The sequence below is a fragment of the Sus scrofa genome, chromosome 1 (genome assembly GCF_054392235.1).
Source record: "Sus scrofa isolate SSC_HxYL_T2T_F1_AM1 chromosome 1, Sscrofa_HxYL_maternal_Yorkshire_Landrace_v2.0, whole genome shotgun sequence".
Taxonomy (NCBI): domain Eukaryota; kingdom Metazoa; phylum Chordata; class Mammalia; order Artiodactyla; family Suidae; genus Sus; species Sus scrofa.
Genome location: NC_139383.1, coordinates 87,878,000 through 87,904,386, shown reverse-complemented (window position 1 = coordinate 87,904,386; position 26,387 = coordinate 87,878,000). Strand labels below are relative to the sequence as shown.

Here is a 26,387-nt window from a genome sequence, read left to right as displayed (position 1 = left end):
TGACTCAATAAAGCATGTATTATGAAAAAGATAGTTTACACCATATGTTTCGATCATGAGTAAAATAACAGGAAGGCTTACTTACAAAGAAAACAACAAATGATGCTGCAAAATGAAGTTCCTACATATAATTTCATAGGCATAAGTGAAGAGAAAGTTTTCTAAAGGAAGCATAGTAGAAGTTATTTCCATTTCAACAGCACACCTACCCACTGGATCTCATGGAATTCCACTGACTTCTGAACACAGACAGCCTCCAGAGGCCACCCTGTCAATGACCCCATAGGTGTGTGTGGCTATGCACCCATAGAGTCCTACTCCTCGTGCACCTGCACACAGACTTTGCACTACCTCTCAGGAAATGGCACCTTGGCTCTCAATTCTTGTAGTTCTCGCCCATGAATAATGATTATTCTATCAATTCATCCTCATTGTTTTCACTTAATTGTTCTTACCCTCCCATTTTATCCTATGAACACCAATACCTTACCACTTGTAGCTCAGTCTGAATTTTCTCATTCATCACGCCTTGCCTAGCTTTTCCATAATTTTTCTCCCTATCAGTCCTACCAAAAGGTTCCATCTTCAGTGTTCTGGGTGGTCCCCCTTCACCTCTTTTGGTATATGTCTCTTTTTTTAAAAGGGGTTTTATTTCTCTTTCTTTAAAAATATCACTGAACTAAGGACTTGTTCCATGATCCCGCTGCCTTGTCAGGTGATGGTTAGATTTTCCATTGCCCTCCATTTTGTTCACCAATACGACCACTACAGACTGTGAATTCATTATCTGATATTCTCCCAACTTTCTACTCATCATTGTACACATATACTGCTCCATAGATTCATCTTCACCTGCTTAACTAAGTTTGGTACCCAGCTCATGGGCGTCTTTGCAAAGTTCTCTGCCCTCCCCACAGTGATTGCAGTAGCTGTGTCAATAATTCTCCAGACTCCTTCACTGTCTCCAATTCTAAATAAAAGTATTACTTAACTTAGCAGTTACTGATACTATTCCTATATTTTAGAATACTTTGGCCAAGTTGAGAATCTTCAATTGTGCATTCATTTTCTGCTTCTGATGTGATAAATGACCACAAACTATTGCTAATGAAGGAAATTTATGCTCCTCCAGTTCTGGAGGCCAGACCTCTGAAATGGCCTCAAAAGTCAAGGTGATTCCTGCTGGAGGCTTCAGGAAAAAATCCATTCCTTGCTTCTTCCAACTTCTGTGGTGGTTGGTGTTACTTGGCCAGAGCCACACACGTCCAATAGCTGCTTTTCCTATCACATCGCTTTCTTCTCTGCTGTCATCAGATCAGCTTCTGCCTCCTTCTTACAGGGACACTCATGATTACATGTATGTCCCACCTAGATAATCAAGTACAATCTCTCTTTCTGAAGACACTTGGTCACATCTACAAAGTCAATCTTGTCATATAAAGTAACACAAACTCCAAGGATTAAAATGTGCATATCTTTGGGGGTAGTTATTCAGCCTATCACTGGCTATTTGCCCCAGACACACTGTGGTCATTCATAGGAATTATCAGGAAACATCTCTGTAGGCAATGGCTGTAAGAGCAAAGCCAAGGAGGCAGCGCCCACATGATGCCAGCATAGTAAGGAATCATCAGGCACCAAGAAGGCTAGGGGCCAATGTCAAGGGTGAGGCTTTAGCAGGGTCTTACCATGTGTATCCTGGTTACACTAGGTGGTCTGCTGTGTCCTGGTTTATAGAACTAACAATTGCATTTTCATCATCTCTTCTTTGTCCTAGTGTCTAAAAAATGTGTGCCCTGCACCCACTATGCTTAGTTTCTGACACTCTCTTTCCTGCATTTCCCCTTTCTACCTGAAACTCCATTTTTTTTTATCTTCCACCTGCTCCTGTGCTGCCTACCCAAATTCCCAGCCTTCCCTCGAATCTCTCTCCACCTTTTCCCTCCCATGTTGATCTTCCTTCTCTCAAGGTTTTAGCTTGTGGAATTACAACCTCATAGTTTAGCATTTCTTACCAGTTGTAATTTTTGCTTCTTTTTAATCTTATTTCTCTGTTGGATTGTGTCTTTCTTTCTACAAAATCAAGTAGAATATTATACACATGAGAGGTACCCAACAAATACGATATCATTCATGATTGATTCAAATTGTTCCTGAAGTTAATTGGAGAAATGTGGAAACTTGTATAATTCCAGATCTATTGTATTGTTCTGAAATGGGCCAAGTGAACATAATAATAAGGTAAGATCAAATATATATGTGGGCTATAAATAATAACAATAATAATTATGAGAGTAGTAAATGCTTAAAAAAAGGAGTTCTGTATTTTAAAGAGAAAGTTCAATAAAGAGGTATTTTGGATATGTTGTTATTAATATCCATCTTTTAATACAGTAGCTATAACCCCAAAAAAGGCTTTATACAAACCTACGACTCAAACTACTTGTTTATGAAAGTAAATTTATTACAGAAAGTGAGACAACAGTTCTACCCGGCAGCCTATACCACTTGGTTCAGGAAGATGGCCTCTGCAAACCATTAAATACTTGAAGCTGTCCTTGGAGAAGTAGTTTCTTTCTGGACCATGGAGCAATTAGGGTATATCCTGAACCATGAAATTTGATTGTTCTTATCCTAATATGCATAAAACTAGACTTTAGGTTCTTTGGGGATGGGGTTCACTTGTTCAGAATAATTATTTCTGCATGACACAGCACTGTGTACATCTGTAGTGCTATAGGAACAAGAATACATAATTGCAAAAGGTAATTACTGAACAAAAATTATTCAACTTTTTTACAAAAATAAAGAATTTGTCTCAATTGCAACCAAACAGTAATGAATTCCAAATAAGAATTTGTGTTAAAGAAATTTTCATTATTTGCTCTAAGTATGCAAAAGCCCTTCTATAGAGAGGCTTTGTTCTTGTATTACGGTACATATAAAAAGAATACTTGTCACCCCCTATGACCCTTAACATACAAATAATCATTTATCATTAACTTTACCATTTTACCTTTTATTAAACCTAATAAAACTATTCTGTGATCCTTTCTAAAAAGAAATTACCATAGCTTGTATGAATTTTTCAACTTGATATGGTTCCCACAAATTCAATTTTTGTATAACTATATTTCTTTTTTCTCATTGTCTAATAGACTTCGAGGAAGGAAATTGAGAATTTTAGCTGTTGCAGAAGACTCCGTTAGATTTTTTATTCTAAAATTAAGCAATTCTGAAAGGAAATATACATATTCTGACTGATTAAAAAAATACCAAGATAGCAATGCATGGGTTTTTTTAATACTTTTTTTTTCATTACAGCTGGTTTACAGTGTTCTGTCAATTTTCTACTGTACAGCATGGTGACCCGGTTACACATACAAGTATATATTCATTTTTCTCGCATTATCAGGCTCCATCATAAGTGACTAGACATAGTTCCCAGTGCTATACAGCAGGAATTCATTGCTTATCCATTCCAAGGGCAATCGTCTGCATCTATTAAACCCAAGCTTCCAATCCAGCCCACTCCTCCCCCTCCCCCTCCCCCTTGGCAACCACAAGTCTATTCTCCAAGTCCATGATTATAAATACAAAGAATTGAAAAGATTGTGTAAATTAATCAGGGAAAAAAAAACACTTTGAGATGAAACAGTCACAAAATAGAGGCATACAGTATAGAAAAAGGCTTTGGGTATTTACCTTAATCACATTTCCAGTGTGCATCTCACAAATTGAGGCCAAGAAAACTCTCAAACCAAAGAATGTAAAAAGCAAGTCCTAAAAATCACATCTACAATCTTTTAAACAGATTCTGTACCCAGTATAGTGCATGTCAGCATACAGATTATAACCACAGATATTTAATGAAGAAGATTTTTAGTGCTAACCAGAGGAGAAGAGCACTTGAAATCAAAAGCTAATTACTTAGTATCTAAATTTATTAATATATGCAATAATGTAGCTTGCTAGGATTTTTCAAGTTAATTGAAAAGGCAGTTTGAAGTGTTTTACTTAAATTAGCTAATCATTTTAATAAATTAGTAAACAATTTGGTAAATTAGCTAATAATTTATATATGTTTATGTTAACACCCAAACAATAATTTGTTGGACTATATCCAATTCTACTTAGTTCTGGTGTAATTGTTGAGCCATAAATCAGTAAAAAGGGGAAATAAAGAACTTTAAAAATACCACTAAGCCATCTTGTCTGACTGTTTTCTTGCATGAATTTGACACTGCCACTCATAACAGTTAAACTTACATCAGAATATTCCTAGATAGGAAAGCAGATAAATGTTAAGAATTCAAACCTCCTTCTAATATGAATTTTAAAAATCAAAGTAGTCTACTGACCTCCGGATAAAGTTTGTTGAATAAACACATGTACCATTTTTACTTCCTCCTAGAACTTGATTAAAACTTCAGTGAAGAATCTTTTAAGGTATAAACCCACTGCAAGAAACAGAATTAAGAGAAGAAAAGAGTAACTATTTTAGAAGCTGGGAGGCATGTGAGAAAATGGTAACTAACTTATCACAGTGAGAAAGCTGAATCTGAAACCCCTGGTACGAAAAGTTTAAGAAGCAAGATCACTTACACATAGATCCCTAAACACCTGAGGAACTGGCAGAAGAAAATATTTTTGGAAATGAGTTAAAAGCATAAGTGCACCAAAAGCCTAAGAATTGGTTGAAAACTTACCTTAAAAGCATAAGCCCCAGTTCTCCAAAAGTCTTGAGGTTACTGTTTGTCTCTTACTCTGATCGAGAACTACAGTTAGTTGTCTTTTGTGACAGCTTTGCTGAGATATAATTCACATATCATACAATTTAAGTATTTAAAGTATATAATTCAATAGTTTATAGCATATTCATAGCCTTGTGCAACTGTCATCACAATCAATTTTAGAGCAGTTTCATTACCTCAAAAGAAGTCCTACACCCATTAACTGTCACCCAAAACCTCATTCCTCCCAACTCTAAGAAATCATTAATCAAATTAATTAAAATGTATTAAAATGTAAATTAATTAAATTTTAAGATTAATTAAGCTTTATGTCCCTATTTACCTAATCCAGACTTTTAATGTAAATTGATTAATCCAATATATGCTCCCTTAGGAAAGCTCTTTCACATAGCCAAACAATTTTAAAGCTCCTTCGTTACAAAGCCTGTAGCAGTATTTCATTCCTCTGTATTGCGGAATATGATTCCATGTCTGTATATACCGCATTTTGTTTACTCACTATTCCATTAATGGACATTTTAGTTGTTTCTACTTTTGAGCTGTAATAAACACAACTGTTGGGAATATTTGTGTATAAGTTTTTGTGCAAATATATGTTTTATTTCCCTTCAGTATTTCCCTAGGAGTGAAATTCCTATGACATGTGGTCATTCTATGTTTATGACTAAATTTAAAAAAAACTAATAGACTTTCACAAATGGCCACACTGTGTTATATCCCACCAGCAATGTGTGCTATTTCCAGTTTCACATCCTAACAAAAACTTGCTATTGTCTCTCTTGTTCTCTGAGATAATATCAAAATACTCTTGGCCTGGGAGATTCTGCATGTCCAGAGGAATTAAATTAAAAACCATATACGGAAATCTATGACTATGGAAATTCTCACTCTATTTTCTCACTCTGCTCCCCAAACTCTGGCAGCTCCATACATATCACCCAGGCAGGTGAATGGAAACAAAATCTTCAGGCACTCTGAATGAGCTTAGGAGGAAGAGTCTAAGATACAGAGAGGAAGCAGTCCCCAAATATCCTACAATAAAGTTCAAAGTTGATAAGCTTCACCCATACACTCAGAGCTTCCAATCAACTTTTTACTGCTTTACTTTTAAATATAAGCTCTCAGCCAAGGATTACCAGATTTTTTTTAAAGCTTATAAAATCAGACAAAAACAAACAAACAAACAAAAAACAGGAAATGAGCAATTTGGACTAAAAGAAAAAGTAAGAATTATGTAAGAAGAGGAAGACATTTAAAAATAATAAATCTTAGCTATCATTAGTATTCTGAGATAAATTAGGTATTGCATCTCTGAGCCCACATCCTATGCGCAGAATGCTAGGTAAAGAAACAGTTATGAGAAACTTATACTTCAATAGAAAAAAAATTTCAAATTTATTCCTTATACTTTGGAAATGCTGGAGTTCTTAGCAAAAAAGAAAAAAGAAGAAAAGACTCAGAAAACAAAAAGTCATAGATTTCAGAGTTTAAAAAAAGAGGAGTAGACATGAAAAACTCAGTGAATAGTTTTGGAAGAATGCAATTTTCTAGAAAGTATGCTAAAATGATAAGAAAATGGAAAAATAGGAGGGTAAAGTAAAATACAGTAGAAAAACTTCAGTAGATTCAATATCCAAATAATAGATGTTCCAGAAATTAAAAACTGAGAAAATGAGGAAAGAAACCAATAAAATCATTCAAGACATTTTCAAAGTACAGAAATACCTTAGTGTCCGGTTTGAAAGAGTCTGCAAAGTACCACAGTGAAATTTCCTAATGCTAGAAACAAACAAACAAAAAGGATCCTTCAAACATCCAGATAAGAATATGCAAAAACAGGTTTATGGAGGCTGGCAGTGAAAGGAGTGTAGTCAAGTTGTTATAGTCTCTTCAAATCCCTTCTTACAAAAAAAGCACTAAAAGAACAATTAAGGCATTTGAAGAAAATAAAGACAGCCAATGCTATCCTCAGCAAAATGAAATAAAGTACAGGTCTAGCATCAACAGATATCCAGTGTTAATGATAATGAGAACAAAATATGGAAAGATGTTATAAGTCATAGAACACAGTAATCCCCAATACTTATTTATCCCCATAAGGAGAGGAACACAGACACACTGAATGGAATACTATGTAAGTGAATTTAAAAACAACCAATGAACTTTAAAAAAGTCCTCTCAGACTTCAAATAAAAGGTTAGTGTACAAAAACTCCAGGATACAACTCAAAGGAACACAATAAATTCAAATAATGCAGAAGAGGCCAAATCATCCAGCAGAACACAAAAATACCCAATAAGTCTCCCTTTAAAAGGAAAGACTCACTCTAAAGTAAAACTGCAGAAACAGAAGTCACATTGGGAAGAAGGAGAACACTGGGGATCACAAGGAGAAATAAAGTTCAGATACTATGTGGCAGAGGAAACCAATAGAGCATGGAAATCTGTACAGTGGGAAAATAAAAAAAAAAAAGAAAAAATCCTTTTTAAACCTAAAGATGAAAATAAAAGCTATATGGAAAAAAAAAATAGAGCATGGAGTACTTTGACAGAAAAACAGAATGTTTAACAGTGAGATCACCACCTCAAAAAGTTTAAGGCTGGTGGAGCTCTAGAAAGTATAGCTACAGAGGCAGAAACTTACCTGAGTGAGGTCAGGCTAACTTCTGGGAGATGTATAAGTGGCTAAAACATTAGATGAATAGATGGCAGATAGATGAGAGATAGATAGATAGATAGATGAGAGATAGATAGATGAGAGATAGATGATGATAGATAGATAGGTAGATAGGTAGATAGATAGATAGATAGATAGATAGATAGATAGATAGATAGATAGATAGATAGATAGAGGAAGGAAAGAGGGAGGAAAGAAGTGAGGAAGGGAGGGAGGGAGGAAGGGAAAGGAGGAAAGAAAATCTCTTGAGCTTTGAAGGGGAACGCTACCTTGGCCACATATAGAAACATCCTCCTAAAAATCCAGGAAACACAAACTTATTTAAACATGTAAAATAAATAAGCAATAGGATTACAATCAAAACCTGTATAAAGATATAAAATTAAAGATGAAAAAAATCCAAATTATTCCACAGCAGATTATGACAAACACTAAGAAACTATGACTACAAAGAAAATGAAAGTAACATATTATTTCATAAAGGGATAAAGAAATTAAGGAAATTATCAAGGCTCTGATAAAACAGCATAAGTCCAAATTAGAACATCTCAGATGAAATGACTAGAAAACAGATGGCTGTAAATTTTTTAGAAAGCCAACAGACCTCATGAATAAAAAAGAAAATGAGGAGTTCCCGACGTGGCTCAGTGGTTAACGAATCCGATGGGGAACAATGGGGTTGTGGGTTCAATTCCTGGCCTTTCTCAGTGGGTTAACGATGCAGCATCCAGCGTTGCCGTGAGCTGTGGTGTAGGTTGAAGATGCAGGTTGGATCCCACGTTGCTGTGGCTCTGGCGTAGGCTGGCAGCTACAGCTCTGATTAGACCCCTAGCCTGGGAACCTCCATATGCTGCGGGAGAGGCCCTAGAAAAAGGCAAAAAGACAAAGAAAAAAAAAAAGAGAAGAAAACGAAAAAAATTTGAAATGAAGACTAAATTTGAAAAAAATATGAATATATATATGAAGAATATGTTAATGTAAAGCAAAGTAAGAGAAATAAAGATGTGACTATTTTAAAATCAAAATAAAGATAAAAAGAATTTTTTAAAAAGCAGAAGATGAAAGAGAACACAAAAAGTTCATTTGGGTATAAACGAAATGTTTAAGGAAAATCACACAATTGAATAAAAGAATTAAGGTAAAAAAAATTTTTTCTCAATTAAAAACATTGTATCTATGTATTGAATAGGCACACTGAGCACTTGAGAAATGTAGTCCAGAGCAGTCAACACCAATCCATCTCTGGGCTATAGCTACCACTGGACTATAGGGAGCGGGTGAATTAAGGATATTCAGGCAATCACACTGTCACCAATATGGGAAAACATGTTAGATTGGTTTCAGATTGGGCTCAGATTTTCTACGACATTTTATAATCACATTAAGTAGAACGTATCTCCGAATCTGACCCAATCTCACACCCTCTCTCTCTCCAAACATTTCCCTTATGTTCGGTGTTCAAGACAGTGTATCAGCAAAATCTCCATCTTGAACTTGCTTTCTCAAAGTTCCCTCCACCTTCTAGTTCCATTGGAAATTTGACTGTTCTCTGATGCCTCTGCTTCTCATCAGTCCTTCTCAGGAGAGCCTTTTTCTTTCATTGCCCTTTATGGTATAAGAACGGTATTTTCCTTACTCCTCACTGCTGCTCCCAGACCATTGACTTCCTCTGCAGGCTCCTTTGAAGTGCATTCCATCGTCTAAACTATTGCATGATGGGCTGGATATTGGTCCCCAAGCATCTCTAGGTACTAATCCCTGGAATCTGTAAAGGTTATGTGACATGGTAAAGACTTTGCAGATGTCACTAAGTTAAAGGTCTTATATGGGAAGGGTATCTTGGATTATCTGGATCAGGGACACCTTAAATGCACTAACACAGGTCCTTATAAGAGGAACAGGGAGACTTGAGAAAAGAAGAGGAGATGGTATTGTGACAATAAAAGCAGAGATTCGAGTGATATGATTTGAAGGTGGAAAGGGACATAGGGCAAGGAATACAGGAAGCCACTAAAAGCTGAAAAAGACCAGGAAATAAATCCTTCATGTAGAGCTTCCAGAAGGAACCAGCCCTGTTGACACCTTCACCTTAGCCCAGTGATTTTAGAATTCTGGTACTTCTTTACAGCAGTAACAGGAAATGAATGCACCCTATTTGGATGCAGTCATTTACAGACATCCGGGCCACCCAATCTCACTTCATTCCTAGAAGAAACAGCACCTGGATGAACATCTTACCCACCTTCACTATGCTTCTAATGATTTTTGTGATTTCAATATCCATAGATGCTAAGACACTTTACTGATACTTCGTAAATATTGGCCTCTTAATATCTTGTGCACTTCTTCCCCTCTCCCCCTTGCCCCAGTAATCCTTTTTCACTCTCTCAGTAAATAACTCATCACTCCCTGCCATTATCAGTCACTGGACCTCTCACTATCCATAATCTTAATTTCTCGGATCTCATTCACAGACCACCACCTTCTATCTTTCCATCCCATTCCTTGCTTCCTCCCCAAAAATCCTTTTCTCCACCATAACTTCCAACCCATGAACCCTGCCTATATTTCACTGCCCACACTTATGTCATGTTCTCCATCCCTCCTCATCTGATAAGATTCCAAGACCTTTTGTGGGAGTCTTCCACATGTGCTTTCAGTCCCCTTGCCATATTCTCCCTGGATCATCCTTTCTTGGTGAAATTTTGACCCAGTTAAAGCAAATCTCTGAGCAGTCTGCAGTCTACACTGGCATATAAGCTGCTGAAAAAGCTGGAGAAGAATCACAAAACTTTGCTGACTGCTCTGAATTTAAATTCATAACCACTATCCCCAAGTGGGGCTTTTTAGGGTTGGCTGCAGTTCCAATTACATTTTCTTTTACTTTAATTACCTCTTTTCCTACATGTCTATTTTAATATACTGAAATGAGAATTCTATGAGGGCAGGAGATTTGCCTGTTTCACTTACCAATGTATTCACAGAAATTAAAATAGTATCTGGTGTAAAATAGACATATTTATAATTTGTTAAATTAATAAATAAACTTTCTTTCTTCTCAAGCTCCAACGGTTCTATCCTAATTTTCAGGTGATGATTTTGCCTAGTTCATGAATAAAGTAAAAGCAATCAGAAAAGAAGACCCACGTAAAAGTGATTAAATTATTTTTACATTGTTTTTTATAAAGGTGCAAAGAGAATTTAATGGAGAAAGGGAAGTCTTTTAAACAAATGGTGCAGGAAAAATTAGACATGCATATGTAAAGAAAATCAAAATCAACTTATACCTCACACCATAAATTAATACAAAATAGATCATAGACCTAGTAAAAACATGAAACAAAAAACTTCAAGATGAAAACATAAGGAGTTCCTCTGTGGTCTGGTGGTAAAGGATTTGGCATTGTCACTGCTGTGGCTCAGGTTCTATCCCTGGCCTGGGAACTTCCGCATGTCACAAGTATGGCCAAAAACAAACAAACAAATAAATAAAATCAAAGAGAAAACTAATTTTTTTAAAAAAGAAGATATATATGAGGAAAGTATTTTGACATTGGGTTAAGCAAAGATTTCTTACGTATAGCACCAAACACATAGTCCATGAAGAAAAAAATCAATAAATTGTACTTCATCAAAATTACATCTTTTTTTGCTTTGTGAAGATTCTGTTAAAAGAGTGAAGAGAAAAAAAAAGAGTAAAGAGACAAGTCACAGACTAGGAGAAAGTATTTTCAAATCATATTTCTGACCAAGGACTTGTATCTATCTAGAATATATAAAGAAATTTTAATATTTAAATAATTTTCTTTAGTAAAACAACCTATTTTTTTAAATGAGCCAAAATGCTAAACATACACTTTACCAAAGATGAACACATGACAAAATGACAAATAAACATATTAAAAGATGTTTACTATCATTAGACATTGGACAAATACAATTTAAAACACAGTGAGAAATCACTGCATATCTATTAGAATGACAAAAAAAAATTTTTACAATACCTAATACTGATAATATGGAGCAACTGAAGTGCACATAGCTTGTTGGTTTTACTATGGAAAACATCTTGGCAGATAGTAACATACATCTACCATAAGGCCCAGCAATTCTCTGCTTAAGTATTAATCCCTCCAAAAATGAAAACTTGTGAACACACTAAAATCTGTGTACTTATTGCAACTCTGTAATTGACAAAAAATAGAAAAACCTAGGTGTCCTTCAGCCAGTGAAAGAATAAGCAATCTGTGGTACATTCACACACTGGAATATTACTCACTAATAAAAAGGAACAAAGCATCCTGTGGCTAAATCTTCTACGTATTTTTTTCAAATTGGACCCAAAAGGCCACAAAGTGTATGTTTCCATTTTTACAATATCCTGGAAAAGGTGATGGCGAACAGATCACTGATTTCCGAGAACTGGAAATATGAGAGGAGGTGACTACAAAGGGGCAGTACAAGAAGATTTTTAGAATGTATTAGGATAGTAATGATAGAGACAAGACTATGCATTTGTTAAAGACTTAGAACTGTATGTCACAAGGAGTGGATTCTAGTATGTGTTAATTTAATTTTTTTTAAGTAAGAAAAGTATTATCTCACATTTCTTATCCACATTTGTATCTGTATACTCTGCCTTCTCCAGAATTAAAATGGATGGATGAACCCTTTTCTCCCTGCTTCACTAGTTGAGCAGGGACAACCACCTTGATTTCTCTAGCCCTTGGAAATGAGCTTAACACCTTTGTCTTCCCTGATTCTCAGGTCTTGAGACAAACTGAATTACACCATTGACTTTCCAGGTCTTTATCTCATAAATAGCAGGTTGTAGGATTTCTTAATCTCCATAATGATGCTGCAAGATGACTTATAGTTTTAGAAAACAAGAGGCAGAGGATGATATCAGCAAGATAGCCCAAAATAGATGCCCCTCACTCATATCCCCACTCAACGACTGTTTGGCATCCATCCATGGACAAAAGTGATTTTGCGGGAGCTATGGAACTCAGCACATCCACCAAGGGACTGAGGGGTAGTTTCATTCACCAGAGCATTGGATGCAGACTCTACAATAGCTCATGGACCAGCTCCAGCTCCTCTTGAGACAGGCTGGGACCTGGGACCTGGGGCCATTTGCTGCAGTGCCTGCAGTGCCTGCACTTAGACAAACATCTCAAGCAACAGAATACAAAGAAACTATAAGGGACCAAAAATAACTGTGTGCATTAGGGCAAATTATGAGCAGTAAGATACAACAAAACTAAAAAGGCAAATTGCCAGTTCTGAAGAGCTGAAAGCAAAATCAGGGTACTATGCATACTCTCTGCCTGCAAGACCATCAGAGGGGTGGGTAGACCCCCAAGCCACTCCTCTGACCCCAATAAAGCCCCACAGCAGGGCCCCCAATAAAGCTTTGCCTGAATTTCTTGTCTGGCTTCTTATCAATCTCTATTGATTAAGGAAGGCAAAGAACCCAGTGTTACAGACCTGGAGATTTTATTTATCTATAAAGTAGATACATTGAAGGAGTGAGAGGAAGAGTTTGACTTTACCAGCATCACCCCTCTCCTGAAGCGGCACAGCTCAGTGCCAAGAGAGACATCTTCTGGCCATGACTCCTTCCGCAGGGGAAGGTGAGATGGTGTGAGTGAGCCCCTGGCTTCCCCAGCTGTACTGGATGCTGCCCTTTCTGGACCCCTGGACCCCATCCAGAGCACTGAGCCTTGAGCTGTAGTACTGTTGGGCAGGAAGACGCAGGGGGCATGACAGACAGGATTCTCAGAGGGCATTAAAGCATATGGGTCCTACTCACCAGGTCATGGACTCCATCAGAAAGCCCTCCCACAAGCCTCTGGGGCACCTCATCTATGACCCCTCCCCGCCCTTAGCTACAGGACGCCACTATTGCATTTCACTCACCCTGTGGCTGCTCCTTGTGCAGGCTCCCAGTGATGGCGACAGGGAGTCTTGGCAGAGGGCAAGTGAGCAAGCAAATAAAGTTGGCCCAAATCTGAAAGCTAGGGAGACACAGCAGGCTTAAGTTGTGGCCCCACCTGGGGAAAGCTAAAGGGAGGCCATCAGAACTCAACCTGTGTGTTGCAGAATTGAGAGAAGGCATGCAAGCCTAAGAACTCTGCCTCAAGAGTGCTATTTGCAGCACCCATCTATCCAACCTATGAGCAGCATTTGACACAGTTTTCACAGACTCCTTCCAACACTTTCTTCAATTGACCTCCAGGACAGTTGCTCTGTACCCTCCCTAAACTCCCTGGTTATTTATTCCCAGTTTACCAGGCTTTTCCAATTATTCATTTACTCACAACTACTTATGTCTTTCCTCTGAATATCAGACACTATTCTATGTGCTGGAAATACAGCAATAAATAAACATTTCTTATTTTATTTTATTTTTTTAGGGCTGTACCCGCAGCATATGGAAGTTCCCAGGCTAGGGGTTGAATCAGAGCTACAGCTGCCAGCATATACCACAGCCACAGCAACGTCGGATCCCTGAGCAAGGCCAGGGATGGAACCTACACACTCATGGATACTAGTAGGATTCATTCCCTGCTGCACCACAAAGGGAACTCCCCAAACATTTCTGATTTAAGGGAGCTTAGATTCTAGTGACATCACATTAATTTATAGAGAGGGAAAGAATTCCTTCTCATCCTTATGTCCCTCAGTCTCTGTTCAAGCATATCTTGATCACATTATCAGGGAGGGCAACTCTGACATGGATATCTGTCATAGCACAAACCTCCTACTTCTCAATTTTTTTCTCAAGAGCTTCTTACCATCTGATGAACTATATATTTTACTTACTTATTTATACCCTCCTCCTCTCACTGGAATGTAAGCACCTCAAAGCCAGGGCCTTTATCTCTTTTGTTCATCACCCCAACCCCAGAATTCAGCACAAGCTATCTATTGAATCTGTAAGCCTGAGGCAAAAAATACTTTTTTTTTTTCTTTTGGCCACAGTCATGACATATGGAAGCTCCAAGACCAGGGATTGAATCTGAGCTGCAGCTGTGACCTAAGCCACAGCTGCAGCAACACTGGATCTTTAACCAACTAGACCAGGCTGGGGATCAATTGGGAATCCTTAACCTGCTGCCCCACAGTGGGAACTCCAGCATATTACATTTTATCTATGAGATTTTATACAACTGATCAAAATCACACAGTATGCACTGGCAAAGCCCAGAAGCCTAATAAAGAAAGCTTCCTCTTATTTTCATTTTGCCTTTAACCAGCTCTCAAAAAAAAAAATTGTCATTACCAAAGAAGAGAGGGAAAAACATATGAACCACTGCCCTTGAGTTCCTTTTTATAAGCCAAAAAAATAAAAATAAAAAAGAATCAGAAGATATTGAAAGACCTGGGAGTCTTTTCAAATATTAATAGTCTTTGGCCCATTTAGTGTTTATGTTGAATGTCTAAAATGAAATTCACACAAAAGCAAGAGCCGTCCATGCCAACTTGTCTCATTTTTTTCCCCTTTTCTTTTTCACTCATCTTGTAGCTTGATTCACTCCAGCAGAAGAGTACAAATATTCACTGAGCCATTTGGTCTGGGTAATGAACAAGCAACCCATGTGAGATAGTCATGGGTTGAAAAGTGAAAGGAAATTACTTCAGAAGGAAGATGAGTCCAAGGACCACCTCAGCGAAATGAGAATGCATAGAAATGGGAGTCATACTGAGAATGTAAGCCAACGCTCATGCCAGGAGCTGCCCTGGAAATCAGCACTAGTATTGTTCTACTGAAGTTCTATACTGAAGAATGCAGACCACCAGCCACATCTAAAACTGTAAAAATATCGACATTGAATCAGCAGGACCACTTACACTGTTATTTGATTCTATGCCAGTCTGAATTTTTTGTGAAAAGCTTATATCTCAGATTTATCCAAAAGTACTTTTATTTCTCCAATATTTGCTGAAGATGTTAACCATCTCAGATAGGAAGGCATTTCTATACTCATTATCTGTTTTAAATACCCAATGCCTTACCTGCCAACACCAGTCAAAGGATGAATTAAGGTAAAAATTTAAAGGCTACTGGGATGGTGGTCAACTATTTATTTTAAAAGTTGCCTATGAATGGGAGCTTCTTTGCTTCACTGGAACTCTGAGAATGCTGACAGAACTGCAAAATTCCTTGGCCCAACTGGACAAACTTCCCTTCACAGTGAAGGGATGGAAAAACAGGGGATGGTGTTATATAATGCTCCATCATACTAGGGCACAGGATTCTGGATCATTCCCACAAAAAAAAAAAAAAAAAAGTCCAAGGACCTTAAGAAAATAAGTAGTGAAACTCCAGAATAAGCCATCCAGTTTGGAAGAGTAGAATAACTCAGTATAGATGTGCTGGTGGTTGAAGAATAACTCTTGTAGTTGGTCTGAGATTCTGTTCACACAGATTCCAGAAAGCTCTGGGGAACAGCCCTGGTCCCTGTTCTCTACATCCACAGGCTCAGGAGCTTATCTGGCCCTACATCCACAGGTTCAGGAACTTTACCCAATGCTAGAGCCACAAGTTCAGGAGCTTACCCAGCCCTACAACCTCAGGCTCAGGAGTTTACCTGGTCTGGGCTTATACAGCCTGGGGAGGATAAGGGTGATAAATGAGAAACGTATTCATGACCAAGTGTTCTGCTCTCTGCTTTACTCAGCAGTCATCTTGCATATTGTGTAATCCTTAGAACTATGAGATAAATAAACCTAGCTTGGAAGAGGCGGTCCTCTTAACAAACATCCAGAGGACTTTAGGTGTGGTCTGGAGACATTCCCCAGCCTCATATGTGCTATACATAGAATGCTGACTTGGGGAGGGGGATGGCCATTGTGCCACATGAGACCCTGACAGGCTCTCTTGCTGATTCAGACACTGTCTTCCATGGCCATCCACCCCAGTGGCATCTGGAAGCTAACACCTCCAGAAGTATCTCAGAACAAGTGTGGACTGCACCCACTTCTCTCTATATTATTTATAAAAGGAAATCTTATTTGATTGACCCAACAAATGTGTTTTGTCTTGCTGCTGGTACAAATCTACTGAGACAACTGACAATAGTCAATACAGAGTTTGTGCTTGGATTTCAGCATTTTGCACTGGGGCTTCAGCTGACAGGAAAGGAAAAGCCCAATTTTAATATCTTCTACACACCAACAGACATATTAGGTAAAACTGAGAGCTTTATACATATATACACATGTATATATGTAAAGTATGTATATGTATAAAATTTATACTTACATTTATATATGTACATTTATATGTACACATATACATTACAATACATTCAAAAAGGTTTTCTAATTTTTTAATTTTTTTAATTTTTGTCTTCTTAGGGCCCCACCCACAGCATATGGAGGTTCCCAGTCAAATTGGAGATGTAGCTGCCGGCCTACACCACAGCCACAGCAATGCCAGCTCTGAGCCACATCTGCAACCTACACCACAGCTCACAGCAACACGGGATCCTTTAACCCCCTGAGAGAGGCTGGGGATTGAACCACATCCTCATGGATGCTAGTCAGGTTCATTACCACTGAGCCATGATGGGGACTCCCTCAAATTATTTTTAGAATGAGAATGATGTTACAGAAGGAGAGGATTATAGGCTTAAGTAGTTTATTAAACAAAGATTTTTTTTTTGTTTGAAGGGATTTGGCCTGACATTTATAGTAAAAATTATTTTCCCCAGGATTTTAGTTACAAATGTTCATATTTGCAAGCTCTTCCAGGGATACAGTGAAGTACAAAAGTATCATTGATGGCAGCAGATGTGGGTGATTCCTCAACACTGCCTCTTAGAAATTATATATGAAATTGAATCAGAAGCTGAAAAGTCAAACTTCTAAAACCATTAATTTCAGAGCTAAACTTTCTTAACTCTGTATCTCAAGAAATATTCAAGCTAGCTTTGCCAGAAAATCAAGACTTTCAGCATGCAGATGAACGTAAGAAAGATAGTATTTTTAGAAAACATATTGGAAGTTTACAGTAAGCTATATTAAGCTATACTAAGCTATTTAAGATGAATGACCATAAGATTTAATCAACAAATGGGAGTAAGAGCTATATAAGATGATTGTTTAAAATGAAGTGAATTCTCTCTTTCATCATGAATGTGGTTAAACAGCCTCGATTTTTTTTTTTTTTTTTTTTTTTTTTTTAGCAACAGCTGCAACATGTGGAAGTTCCTGGGCAAGGGATTGAATCCAAGCCACAGCAGTGACAACACTGAGTCCTTAACCACTAGGCCATCAGGAAACTCCACAAACAGCCTTGATCTTTGTCCTTCACCAAGCTCTAGGTCAAATGTGTGTCCCTGGATAAAGCTCCTTCAGCAGAGATGCAGCCTACAAGCCTGGGGGAAAAAGAGCTCAATGAAATGACCGCTCCTGTAATAAGCCTGAAAGGAAAAGCTGGTTATCTGTTTTGTTCCCAGGCAGGATGGGACACTACGGGAACAGGGAGAAAGACAGGACAGATCTCAAGTTTGTACTGGCGTGTGCATGGCACTGGTGGACACCAGGTGCCACTCAGGCTGCATGCCTTCCTTAGGCACAGGACAGTCCTTCAGCTCTATCCTCCACACTTTGCTTTGCAGCTCTACTTTCATGAGGTCCCTTCCCATCAAGGGACTTCACGTCTGGAATCAGCTCATATACAGAGTCGTATGACAGGAAAGTTCTGACAGAGACTCTGGGTGGCTTTAGTTCTTTCTTCCTAAGGAGATGTTCCCTCCACTTCACCCCACAGTTCCCTGCAGCCCACAGGGAATCAGTGCACCACTTACGGGTCCAGCCAGCTTCTCTAAGATGCCCAGTGCCCAGGCCCAGGTGAATAGTGGGATCTGATGAGTTATTGGGCTTGAAGACCTCCAAAGCATGACTTTCCTTTAAATACAGTGTGTTACTCAGAAGAAAATAAGAAGAGCAAGAAGAATAGGTGTTACATTAAGAACGCTTAACATGCCAACAGTATATTTCAAACATCATGTTTCTCCTAATCCCCCACAACTTGTGCCTTTGTGCTCATTTTTTTTCTTTCTCTCTCTCTCTCTGTGTATATTTGAGGGGGGAGCATGCACATTTCAATTCTTTCCTGTAGTTCCATTCTCCTCTTGCCTTTCTCTTTTACCTACTGAGCACTGTAGTCAGCTAATTTCAGGGTGGGGGTGCATTTTCGATTCCCACTGGCTAAGACTGTGATTTCATCTAACATCATACTACTTCCTTGGGGTGGGATAAGAACCCCAATGCTCCTGAATTAGATGAATCTTACATAATTCAACATCTTTGCCAAGGAAACACCCTCTCAGCCGGGATGGTCCTACCAAAAAGTACTTAAGCCTTTAACAGCAAATTAGAAACTTTGATGTCAAGTTATTCTAACATCCCCATTAAATTATCAGTAAGTTAACTAAAGAATTATGGTTTATAAATATCATTGTCATTTTATACCATTTTTAAAAGTAAAAGCTAATTACCCAGAAGGATGGCAAAGTCTAGCCAGAAAGCAGCAAGATTCTGAATAAAACCAAGACCATTAGTTTTGACACTCTATGCTAGAGTACTAATTAATGGAGCATTTGCATATCAGTAAAAGACACACTACTAAAAAAAACCTTATATATATTTATGAATAATTATTGCTTACTATTAGTATTTATTGATAAAAATATACTGCAAAGAGCCTCTTCTTGGCTTGACTTTTGTTAGAGTGACAGACAAGAATCCCCTGCCTTTACTTCTATAAAAATGTACACATGTACAAACATATATTTACATGTGTTTCTTCTTTAAAAACTTTTATTTTTTCATAATGAATTTTATTACATTTATAGATGTGCAATGATCATCACAACACAATTTTACAGCATTTTAATCCCAAACCCTCAGTGCATCCCACCCCCCAACCTGTCTTATTTGGTAACAATAAGTTTTTCAAAGTCTGTGAGTCAGTATCTGTTATGCAAAGAAGTTCATTGTGTCCTTTTTTCAGATTCCACATGTGAGAGATAGCATTTGATGTTGGTGTCTCATTGTCTGACTGACTTCACTTAGCATGATAATTCCTAGGTCCATCCATGTTGTTGCAAATGCCATTATTTCTTTCCTCTTATTGGGCTGAGTAATATTCCATTGTGTATATATGCACCACTTCTTCTACATTCACGCCTCTGTCGATGGACATTTAGGTTGTTTCCATGTCTTGGCGATTGAAAAGAGTGCTGCAATGAACATCGGAGTACATGTGTCTCTGCGAGTCATAGTTTTTCTCTTGATAGATGCCCAGGAGTGGGATTGCTCATTCAAATGGTAGTTCTATTTCTAGTTTTCTGAGGAATCTCCATACTGTTTTCCACAGTGGTTGCACCAATTTACTTTGTAACAGTGTACTAGTGTTCCTTTTTCTCCACACCCTCTCCAGCACTTATTGTTTATAGACTTTTTGATGATGGCCATTCTGGCTGGTATAAGGTATTACCTCATAGTGCTTTTGCTTTGCATTTCTCTAATAATGAGGGATGTTGAATATCTTTTCATGTGCTTTTTGGCCATCTGTATGTCTTCTTTGGAGAATTGTCTGTTTAGATCTTCTGCCCATTTTTTGATGGTGTTGATTATTTTTTTGGTATTGAGTGGTAGGAGGTGTTTATAAATTTTGGAGATGAATCCCTTGTCAGTCAATTCATTTGCAAATATTTTCTACCATTCTGTGGGTTGTCTTTTCATTTTGTTTAGGGTTTCCTTTGCTGTGCAGAAACATTTAAGTTTAATTAAGTCCCATTTGTTCATTTTTGTTTTTATTATCATTACTCTAAAAGGTGGATTTGAGAAGATGCTACTGTCATTTATGTCAGAGAGTGTTTGGCCTATGTTTTCTTCTAAGAGTTTTAATGTATCTGGTCTTATATCTAGGTCTTTAATCCATTTTGAGTTTATTTATGTATATGGTGTTAGGAAGTGTTCTAATTTCATTCTTTTACATGTGGCTGTCCAGTTTTCCCAGCACCACTATTGAACAGGCTGTCTTTTCTCCATTGTATATTCTTGCTTCCTTAGTCATAGATTAGTTGGCTGTAAGTGCATGGGTTTAATTCTGGGCTTTCTATCCTGTTCCACTGATCTATATTTCTGTCTTTGTGCCAGTACTATACATATGGTTTTGATGATTGTTGCTGTGTAGTATAGTCTGAAGTCCAGGAGCCTGATTCCTCCAGCTCCATTTTTCTTTCTAGGACGTCTTTGGCTATTCTGGGTCTTTTGTGCTTCCAAACAAATGTTAAAATATTTGGTTCAAGTTCTGTGAAAAATGTCCTTGGTAATTTGATAGGGATTGCATTAAATCTGTATATTGCCTTAGGTAGTATAGTCATTTTGATAATATTAACTCTTCCAATCCACAAGCATGGTATGTCTTTCCATCTGTTTGTGTCATCTTTGATTTCTTTCATCAGCGTCTTATAGTTTTAGAGTACAGGTCTTTTGTCACTTTAGGTAGGTTCACTCCTAGATATTTTACTCTTTTTGATATGATGGTAAATGGGGTTGCCTCCCTAATTTCTCTTTCTGATCTTTCATTGTTAGTATATAGAAATGCAGTCAATTTCTGTGTATTAATTTTGTATCCTGAGACTTTGCCAAACTCATTGATGAGCTCTAACAGTTTCCTGGTAGAGTCTTTAGGATTCTCTAGGTATAGTATCATGTCATCTGCAAATAGAGATAGCTTTACTTCTTACTTTCCAATTTGGATTCCTTTTATTTCGTTTTCTTCTCTGATTGCCATGGCTAGGACTTCAAAAACTATGTCGAATAGTAGTGGCTAGAGTGGACACATCTTTGTCTTGTTCCTGATCTCAGTGGGAATCCTTTCAGCTTTTCACCATTGAGAATGATGTTAGCCATGGGTTTGTCATATATGGTCTTTATTATGTCGAGGTAGGTTCCTCTCTGCCCACTTTCTGAAGGGTTTTTAGCAGAAATGGGTGTTGGATTTTGTCAAAGGCTTTTTCTGCATCTATTGAGGGGATCATATAGTTTTTCTTCTTCAGTTTGTTAATGTGGTGTATCACACTGATGGATTTGTGGATATTGAAGAATCCTTGCATCCCTGGGATTAATCCCATTTGATCATGATGTACATTTCTTTTAATGTATTGTTGGATGCAGTTTGCTAGCATTTTTTGAGAATTTTTGCATCTATGTTCATCAGTGAAATTGGCCTGTAATTTTCTTTTTTTGTGGGATTTTTGTCTGGTTTTGGTATCAGGGTGATGGGGGCCTCATAGAATGAGTTTGGGAGTATCCCTTCCTCTGCAGTTTTTTGGAATAGTTTCAGAAGGAGAGGTGTTAGCTCTTCTCTAAATGTTTGATAGAATTTGCCTGTGAAGCCAGCTGGTCCTGGAATTTTGTTTTTTGGAAGTTTTTAATCACAGTTTCAATTTCAGTACTTGTGATTGGTCCATTCAACTTTTCTATTTCATCTAGGTTTAGCCTTAGAAGATTGTACTTTTCTAAGAATGTGTCCATTTCTTCTAGGTTTTCCGTTTTATTGGCTTATAGTTGCATATAGTAGTCTCTTATGATCCTTTGTATTTTTGTGATGTCCATTGTTACTTCTCCTTTTTCATTTATAATTTTATTGATTTGAGTCATCTCTCTTTCTTTCTTGATAAGTCTGGCTAAAGGTTTATCAATTTTGCTGATCTTTTCAGAGAACCAGCTTTTTGTTTCATTGATCTTTTCTATGGTTTTCTTCATTTCTGTTTCATTGATTTCTGCTCTGATCTTTATGATTTCTTTCCTTCTTCTAACTTTAGGTCTTGCCTGTTCTTCTCTCTTGAGCTACTTTATATGTAAAGTTAGGTTGTTTTATATGAGCTTTTTCTTGTTTCCTGAGGTAGTCTTGTATCTCTATAAACTTCCCTCTTAGAACTTCTTTTGCTGAATCCCATAGGTTTTGGAGTGTTGTATCTTTGTTGTCATTTGCTTCTAGGTATTTTTTAAATTCCTTTTTATTTCTTCAGTGATCCATTGGTTGTTTAGTGCATGTTGTTTAGTCCCCACGTGTTGGTGTTTTTTGCAGTTTTTTTTTTTTTTGTTGTTGTTGTTGACTTCTAGTCTTATAGCATTGTGATCAGAAAAGATGCTTGATATGATTTCAATTTTCTTAAAGTTACTGGCTTGATTTGTAGCCCTGGATGTGATCAATCTTAGAGAATGTTCCATGTGGACTTGAGAAGAAAGCATACTCTGTTGCTTTTGGATGGAATGTCCTATAAATATCTATTAAGTTGATCTGGTCAAATGCTTCATTGAGGGCCTGTGTTACCTTATTGATTTTCTGTCTGGATGATCTGTCCATTGATGTAAGTGGGGTGTTAAAGTCCCCTGGTATTATTGTGTTATTGTTGATTTGTCCTTTTAAGGTTGTTAGCAGTTGCCTTATATATTGTGGTGATCCTATGTTGGGTGCGTAGATATTTAAAATTTTTATATTTTCTTCTTGGATTGATCCCTTGATCATTATGTAGTGACCTTCCTTGTCCCTTAAAATATTCTTCATTTTAAAGTCTAATTTCATCTGATATGAGTATCACTACTCCAGCTTTCTTTTGATTCCCATTTGCATGGAATATTTTCTTCCATCCTCTCACTGTCAATTTGTATGTGTCCCTAGAAGTGAAGTGGGTATCTTGAAGACAGCATATATATGGGTCATGTTTTTGTGTCCATTCAGCCAATCTGTGTTTTTTGTTGGGGCATTTAGTCCATTAACATTTAAGGTAATAATTGATATGTATGTTCTTATTGCCATTTTATTAAATGTTTTGGATTTGTTTTTGTTGCTCTTTTTTCTTCCTTTCTTCTCTTGTTCTCTCCTCTTGTGGTTTGATGAGTATCTTTAGTGTTGTATTTTTGTTGATTTTTCTTATTTGTTTGTGTATCAATTGAGGATTTTTGGTTTGTAGTTGCCCTTAAGTTTTTATATGAGTCTATATATGTATATATGTATACATATATATATGCATATATGTGTGTGTGTATATATATATGAAATTGTTTTACATTGTTGCTCTCTTAATTGTAGGTGCATCTCCAGTGTTCTGCATTTGTACCCACCTCTTCTCATGAATTCTGATTTTGGTGGTATAATTGTGCATGGATAATTTCATATCTTTTCTGTATATATGCCTTTACTGGTGAGCCTTGTCATTTGTGGTATCTTTGTTTCGGGTTGCAACCTTTTTTTTTTTTGCCTAGAGAAGTTCCTTTAGTATTTGCTGTAAAGCTGGTTTAGTGTTGCTGAATTCTCTTAGCTTTTGCTTCTCTGTGAAGCTTTTGATTTCTCCTTCAAATCTGCATGAGAGCCTTGCCAGATAAAGTAATCTTGGTTGCACGTTTTTTCCTTTCATCACGTTAAGTATATCATGCCCCTCCCTTCTGGCCTGCAGCATTACTGCTGAAAAATTTGCTGATAACCTTATTGGGTTCCCTTGTGTGTTATTTGTCTCTTTTCCCTAGCTGCTTTCAAGATTTTCTCTTTGTCTTTAATTTTGGTCAGTTTGATTAATATGTGTCTCAGGGTGTTCCTCCTTGAGGTCATTTTATATGGTTCTCATTGCACTTCCTGGATTTGAATGAGTGGTTCCTTTCCCATGTTAAGGAAGTTTTTGGCTATTATACCTTCAAATATTTTTTTCTGTCCTTTTCTCTATCTTTTCTCCTTCTGACACCCCTATAATATGGATGTTCATGTATTTAATGTTGTCCCAGAGTTCTCTGAGACTCTCTTCATTTCTTTTCAATTTTTTTTCGCTTTTCTGTTCTGCATCAGTGATTTCCACTAGTCTGTCCTCTACCTCATTTACTTGTCCTTCTGCTTCCTGTATTCTGCTGTTGGTTGCTTCTAATGATTTTTTTATTTTGGTTATTATTTTGCATCTCTGCTTGCTTAAGTTTTAAATCTTGTATTTCTTTTCTTGATATTTCCTGTAAATTATCCATGTTTGCCTCCAGTTTATTTCCAATGTCTTGCATCATCTTCAGCATCAACAGTCTAAAGTCTTTTTCTTGGAGGCTGAAAATCTCCAGATCACTTAGCCGATTTTCTGGGGGTTTTTCTTTCTCCCTTATTTGAGTTATAGTTCTCCGTATTTTTATTTTTATTGGTTTTTGGTTTTGTGTCCTTTTTGCAGACAATAGAGTTGACGCCTCTCTTACTTTGGTGTCTGCCCCTCTTGTGGCAAAAATTGATACTGGGGCTTGCTGTAAGCTTCCTGAAGGGAAGGGCTGGTGCATGACCTCTGGTAGATAGGGCTGATTCCTATCCCTCTGGTGGGTGGGGCTTTGTCTCTGGGTGAGATTAGATGTAGCGGTGTGCCTTGGGGGGGGGGTCTTTAGGCAGCCTGTTTACTGATGGGGGGGGCTGTGATCCTACCTGGATTTGTTATTTGGCCTGGGGCTTCTCAGCATTGATGGGTTGGGTCAGATTTTCCCAAAATGGCCACTTCCAGAGAAATGCATGCTGATGAATATTCCCAAGAGCTTTGCTTCCAATGCCCTTCCCCCACAACAAGGCACATTCACTGCCTGTTTTCCCAGGAGACCCACCAAGAACTGCAGTCAGGTCTGACCCAGATTCCTATGGAGACTTTGCTTTGCCCTGGGACCCAGTGCATGTGAAAACCTGTGTGCACCTTTCAAGAATGTGATCTCCAATTTCCCCAGTCCTGTGGAGCTCCTGTGCACAAACCTCCCTAGCTTTCTATGCCAGATGCTCCAGAGGCTCTTTCTCCCAATGCCAGATCCCCAGGTATAGGGATTTGATGTGGGGTCCAGAACTCTCACTCCTGTAGGTGAGCCTCTGTGATTCAGTTACTTTATAGTCTCTGGGGCTTCCCATCCAGTAGGTATGGGGTTGCTTATATTGTGTAATCATCCCTCCTACCTCTTGATGTGGCCTCCTCTTTGGCTTCTGGAGTAGGATATCTTTTTGAAAGTTTCCAGTCCATTTGGTTGAAGGTTGCTCAGCATTTGGTTCTAATTTTGTTTTTTTTATGAGAGAAGTTGAGCTCCAGTTCTTCCATTCTACTATCTTAATCCTGTTCTCTTTTAAAACTTTTAAAACTGTGTGCCGGGTACTTGCATGTACATTAATCCTTATATGGTCCTGTGAAGCAATCTTTATTATTCTCATTTTATTGATGAGAATAATGAAATTTGGAACATGTAGACAAACTTGCTAAAGGTCTCCCATCTAATGAGTGGCAGAACTGGGACCAAAAGCCAGGTCTTTGGAACACAGATCCTAAGTTTATTACCCCATGTGTTTTTATTCAGTTATATACATGCACGTATTTTCTTTTGAAAAATGTTGCTGAAAGAGAAAATGGGTCTCTGGAAAATCCAAACATAGAGGTCAGTTGAACTTAGTATGTCTTTCCATAACTCCCCCTTCCCAGCCATACATTTGGCACTACAGATATTAACACTGCACAGGATAACTCAGCAAAGTTGAAGGTGAGCAATGGGGACGCTCCTGTACCATTAAATTATTTCACAGTAACTCCATCTGACTGGCAGATACAAAGAGGCATCTCTGTGACATCCATCATCCGGCCCAGGACCACTCCAAGCATGGTCTCAGTGACAAATGCTTGAGGTTAATCATCCGTTTGTCTCCACATTTCCCTTGAAGACATTGATCAAGCTGTGTTGACAGAGCCGTGATGAAATATCAGGCTCTGGGAAATGCTGAGCTGGCTTCAAATCTACCATTATTTAAGCACAAGGCAACAGCTTGAGAGACATCTGTCATTTTTCTTTGGCTTTAACTTTCCTCTTCAATTTGAGGCCAATATGTTTTGGTACAAGCTGTAGATTCTATAATTGCCCCAGATGCTTCTCATGAAGTCACCAGCA

General features: G+C 37.7%; 1 long non-coding RNA gene across 5 annotated transcripts in view; it reads right to left on the bottom strand.

Annotated features, from left to right (window-relative positions):
• Positions 1–26,387, bottom strand: part of LOC106508944 (uncharacterized) — a 768,001-nt gene that overhangs the window by 384,503 nt on the left and 357,111 nt on the right. For 2 of the 5 annotated variants that reach the window (XR_014807830.1, XR_014807844.1), the window contains exon 8: positions 4,362–4,460. The exons of the other annotated variants lie outside the window; for them this stretch is intronic. This is a non-coding gene — a long non-coding RNA (uncharacterized LOC106508944). Of the gene's footprint in view, positions 1–4,361; positions 4,461–26,387 lie in introns of those variants that run through there. 5 annotated transcript variants of the gene reach the window in all.